We start from the raw sequence: 6,000 nt of genomic DNA, 5'->3' as shown, positions 1-6,000 counted from the left end.
TCACGTTCAGAATACCCTGTATCATGTTGAGTGCCACTATCCACTGTGCTAAATGGGATCGACTTCAAACAGAATTAGAAGATCAAAAGGGATCCATGAGGTGCTGTCAGCCATCAGTAGGAGCTGAATTGTTCTCCAAAGCAGTCTGTAACCTCATGGCCCGGCATATGCCCCATGCTACCATTACCATCAAGCCAGGGGATTAACCCTGGTTCAATGATTAATGCAAGAGGGTTTGCCTGGAGCAGCGTGAGGTATGCCTTAAAAATTAAGCAGTGTCAACCCGGTGAAACTACAAAACAGGAAAACTGGTATACCAAACAGCATTAGCAGCAAGTGACTAAACAAACAACAGATCAGATGTAAGCTCTGCAGTCCTGCTACATCTAGTTGTTGACAGTGCTCAACAATTAAACAACTCCCTGAAGGAGGAGGCTCCACAAATATCCCCTTCCTCAATGATGAGTGAGCCCAGCACATCAGTGTCAAAAATAAGGCTGAAGCATTTGCAACAATCTTCAGCCTAAAGTGCCCAGTGGATGATCCATCTTGGCCTCCCAGCATCTACAGGTGCCAGTCTTCATCCAGTTGGATTCACCCCACATGATAACTAGAAACAGCTGGAGGCAAAGGCTGTGGGGCCAGCAGTAATACTAAAGATTTGTGTTTCAGAACAGCTACAGCACTGATGCCTACTGAACTATGTAGAAAATTGTGCAGTTAAGTCCAGTACGCAAAGAAGGACAAATCCAATCCAGCCAATTACAGCTCCAATGGTCTACTCTCCATTGTCAGTAAAATGATTGAAGGTGCCATCAACAATGCTATCAGGCAGCACCTGTTTTGAAAGACTTTGGTTTGTATAACAATCCAGCAAATTTATAACAGTTTTCTGGTGTCAATTGTCAGATTTGCTGAGAGTACACTGAAGCTATGGCTAACTTTTTAACCCCCCCCCTCCTTTTAAACACAATGTACCGAGGTTGAAACCTGCAAATACTAGTAAGTGACTATGGCTCCTTACTGTCTGGTGCACGTGCACACTGAGTAGACTCTAGAGCAGGGAGTCATTGAAAATTGATCTCTAAAACATTAGATAGATCCAGCCTATTGATCTATTAATGAATATAAACACGTTCCAACACATAACAATCAACAGCAAGAAAGTTATTATTTGACATGACATTCAACTAAGATTTAAGAAGGTGAAGGTGTACTGATGCCTTGACTACTTTGCTTTACAGATCTAATTTGTAAATACTGTTTCTGTTTCCTTCTTTCTTAGGATCGAATCCAGTGACCTGCCCCTGCTGGCAGCTGTAGCAAGCACTCATTCACCCTATGTGGCCCAAATACTGCTTTGAATTTCTCAATTGCCACGTCATGCAAAACAATTGCAAGGGAAATGACTTCACAGACTAGAAGACAGCACTAAATTATTGACATTCTCCAGGTTTTGTCATTTCTGTCTTAAGCAGCAATGCTTCTGTGATTTTTAACTGCATGAAAATGCCACAGAAGAAAATCACAACAGCAAGGGAATACAGATTGTGTTTTGGAGCAAAACTGTCATGTTTCTCAACGCTTTTAATCTGTCCACAATCAAAAGGAACATGGAGAATTTTACAAAAGGAGACCAAAAGGGAAAGTGAAATGTTCTTTTTCAAAGTATGAGTGGTGCACCTGAAGAACCACAATTTGAAAGCAAGAACATGAAATTGCAGTTTGTCTTCTGATTAATCTAGAACCATGACCTTGCACGTTTTGGAAACTTTTTGACTTCAGAGAAGTCAGACTAACTTCTCCTGTTCTTACTGAACCTAAACACATACGTACGTGTTTTTATTTTTTTTGTACTCTTACAGACAGAGTATTTGAAAAAAATGTTTTATATGTTTACTTTTACAAACACCCCATTCAGAATAAACTTCAAAAATGTCTCTTTTAGAAAATACATGATGTAACTGACAGAGTTCAACAATGCTAATCATTGCCTTTCAATTAGTGAAATCATTGTCTGTGATTACAGTTGCTATCATTTAAACATTGAAACTGTAAATATGTGGGGGTTATACCTGATAAAAATCAAATAGGAAAGCAATGCATTCATTTGTTTCTATCGGTAACAGTTCTTCAGTCAACAATCTGACACCAACCTATCATTCAAAAAAATTTATTTTTAAATGGGGAAGGGAAATCGATTCAATTTATGTCCTACCTCAGTCAATGCTGTACCGAGGGCTTTCTTCTGTTCCCACTTCTCCTTTTCCAGTTCTGTTTCCTAAATTTCAATTTAGCTTTAGTTTTGTTTTTTGCCATTGGCTAATTTTATGCATGGTATTCAGCTGAAAGTGCAAACTATAATAGCATGCTCAGGCACTGGAACTACACAACGAGTGGGACGAATGACATTGGAACCCTTAGGTGTTATTGCTTATACGGCCAGAATAAGACACTGATCTATACATGTTCAGGATATGAATTGCTGAATATGTGCCTCACATAGGATGTTGTGATGAGACAATCTGAAATGTCATTCTCCTAGTCCTTGTTTATTACATAATCGATATTTACGCAAATTTTTTCTGCAGTATGGTAATCTCTGGAGATTGATTGTTTCATGTCCCCACTTTGATAGCACTGACTTCACAAACTGATGCTCACCTAGTTCAAGTCGGGTGGGATGTTTGGATATGATTTGGCAAGCTGCAATGACTCCATTGTGACCTGTTAAATCATTCAGAAACAAAAGGGAGAACAGTTGGATTAAGAGGGTGAAATTAGGACAAAGAACCAAAGTAAATGTAATGTGGTGAACTAATCATCCATTTCAGGAAATTGGGATCTGGTACAGATTTATGAATAATTGTTGATGAGGAATATTTTATCTGACTCTGCTAGTGGCACAATGCATCCCAGTCTGGTGGGTGTGGCTTAGTTTTCTTTTCGCTCCCGTCTCCCTGCAAATGTGCACACTAAATCGAGTATCCCAGCTGCAGCCATTTGGAGACGAGTGAGAGCTTGATGCTTCTCACAGCATTGTCAGAAATCTGGTTTTCAATCGTTCCTTTGCTGTCTTAATCAAGGACTAAATGTGTGGAATGGGGAAAAAAGTGATAGCAAAGGCAAATTAAAAATGAGTGGCTTGATTTAACAGGTACAATGTAATTGAAGTACAGTAATAATTATCTTAATATACTGCCTGGAATTATCACGTATCTGAACCAGCTACAGTATGAATTGACTATTTTTTTGCTTGCTACTTCAATCACAGCCTTAATCAAATAAAATATAAGATGAGAGGCATTGGCTAACATTTGAAATCTGATTTGAACTTATTTTGGTTGAGGTAGTGCTAAGCAAAATGCAAGGTACAGTTTTTTTTTAAAAACTCGGAACTAAGCATTTGTTTTAATAAGGGATATTTTGGGAGCGATGCTGTTGATCTGTCACTTACTATAGTACTCTTACGTAAACACAAAACTTCTCTTGCACCTTCTTTCATGCATCATGGTTTTAAAGTCTTAAGGGAGATTTTGTGTAACTCTTCAAGGTAACTTTATTACAAGGTAATTTCTAAATAATTGCAACACGAGTGCTGAGCTTAACAGCATTGTACACGGAAAGAGATCATTGTATTTAATATGTTAATTGTAATGTCTTTTACAGTATTTTTTAATTTATTTTACTGAGATGGAAGTTATTGGCTAAATTGTACAAGACCTCCAGTACTTTCTGTAAATACTTCCCCTATGTGTGCATATTTCCCATTTGTTACTTTTGGAGAATTTTCTGCAATAAATGTCTAAAGAAAGAATGCAGAGTTGTTAATATCAGTGAGTGTTTAATGGAAGTTTATTTATGATTAATATAATTTTCCAAAAAATCTGAGTTATTGAACAGAGGGGCAAGTGGGTGTTGAACCTTTTTTGAGTGAGTTACCTAACTGTTGAAAAAGAAAATTCTCACTTTTTAATACCAATGTTGAGTAAGACATGATTTTTCATACATTGTAGGAACCCTTTGTGTCACTAAAGCTTCATGAGTTCTTGGTGCTTTATGGAAAAGTGTATGCCATTGCAAGTATAGGCTAGCTAGATTGAAACTGCCCAATCTTTTGGACTAAGGCAGCATTCCACATGTCCCACACTCTGATTTTTGTCAACGTCAAGTCAATATTTGTCTTGTTGATCATACAATATGTATCAGAAGTAAAATGTATCTAAATATATGCAGCTTTTTGTTCAAGGTTTAAGAATATTTATCATAAGTTGATCTAAACGAATTAGATTCCAAACACGCCAACATTACAAAATGGGAAAATTAAATCAATTTGTGGAAAATTTTTGTCAGCCTTACTCTCTGGATTTGCATTTGCTACAAATTGAACTGAAAATGAACTAACTAAATTCATAAGGTTTTTGGGGCTGATGGAGAATTGTTCCCAATCTGGGTCAGCTTGAACATCATGATATAAGTGAACACATTCTCTTCTGAAGTAGCTGTTACACAAGTTGAGCCTACCTTGGACAGTCTCTTGGGAAGAGTGCTGTTGGCTACAAAGTAAGCAGAGTACGCAGCTTAAATGCAGCTGTACGTTGCACCAGTAGTGGGAATTAATAAAATGTATAAAAAGGGGTTCCAACAGAAGTTAGACAAGTGAGTACTGTAAGGCAGAATATCAGACAGAATTCTATTTAGCCAGTCCAGGTTTATGGTTGTTCAAATAAACTTGAAGTTAACCAGCATACCCAGGTCCTCCTGTGGTCTACATGAGGAGTTGACCACAACAGTACTCCATATCTAATGACACATTCTGGCTTACAAAACTGCAGCAATAGGAATATGAATGATCAGGACTAGTAACCATGATTTCAAACATGCTCTTTGTACTTTTGTTACCTTCACAATGCCAGAAAATACTTAGTAAGAAGAAGCCAGGTACAAACCATTAATTTATTTTACACACAGGAGAATGTACAGTAACGACTCTAAACAAACCTCACCTTAATTATAGTAGGGGGGGAAGGGGGAAGGGGGAGGGAGGAGGCAATGGCCTGGTGGTATTATTGCTGGACTGTTAATCCAGAGACCCAGATAATGTTCTGGGGACCCAGGTTTGAATCCCGCCACGGCAGATGGTGAAATTTGAATTAAATACATATCTGGAATTAAGAGTCTAATGATGACCATGAATCCACTGCCAATTATCAGAAAAAAACACTCTGGTTCACTAATGTCCTTCAGGGAAAGAAACTGCCATTCTTACCTGGCCTACGTGTGACTCCAGACACACAGTAATGTGGTTGACTCTTAACTGCCCTGTAGACAATTAGGGATGGGCAACAAATACTGGCTTAGCCAGTGATGCCCTCATCCTGTGAATGAATTTTTAAAAAAAGCTCAATCCTCCTGCCCTTTCCTCCTCATTTTTAATTAAATAATCATCTATTACCCTCCTGGATGCCTCAATTGAACCCACCTCCACCACATTTCCTGGCAGTGCATTCTAGACCTGAAGCACTCGCTGTGTGAAAGTTGCTTTTCTTGTATTGCAATTACTACTTTTGCAAATAACTTTAAATATTTTCCCTTGTATTCTTGATCCTTTTGAGTGGGCACATTTCTCCCTGTTTACAATGTCCAGACCCCTCATGATTTTGAAAACCCATATCAAAGTTCCATGCTCTTCCCCAAGGAAAAGAGCCCCAAGTTCTCCAATGTATCTTCATAACTGAAGTTGCTCATCCCTGAAACCATTCTTGTAAACCTCTTCTGCACTTTAATCCAATCATATACTTACAAAAATGTAGTTCTCAGAAATTTACACAATACTCCAGCTGAGATCTAACTAACATCATATAAAGGTTGTGCATAACCTCCTGCTCTTATACTCTACATATCTCCTGTTCTGCCACTTTAATTGATTTATGCCCGTGTATACCCACATCTCTCAACATTCATCCTACTGTCTTTCCTCTGTTTTCTTTGTACAAAAGT

The sequence above is a fragment of the Rhincodon typus genome, chromosome 12 (genome assembly GCF_021869965.1).
Source record: "Rhincodon typus isolate 14 chromosome 12, sRhiTyp1.1, whole genome shotgun sequence".
Taxonomy (NCBI): domain Eukaryota; kingdom Metazoa; phylum Chordata; class Chondrichthyes; order Orectolobiformes; family Rhincodontidae; genus Rhincodon; species Rhincodon typus.
Note: the sequence above shows the minus strand (reverse complement) of the source record.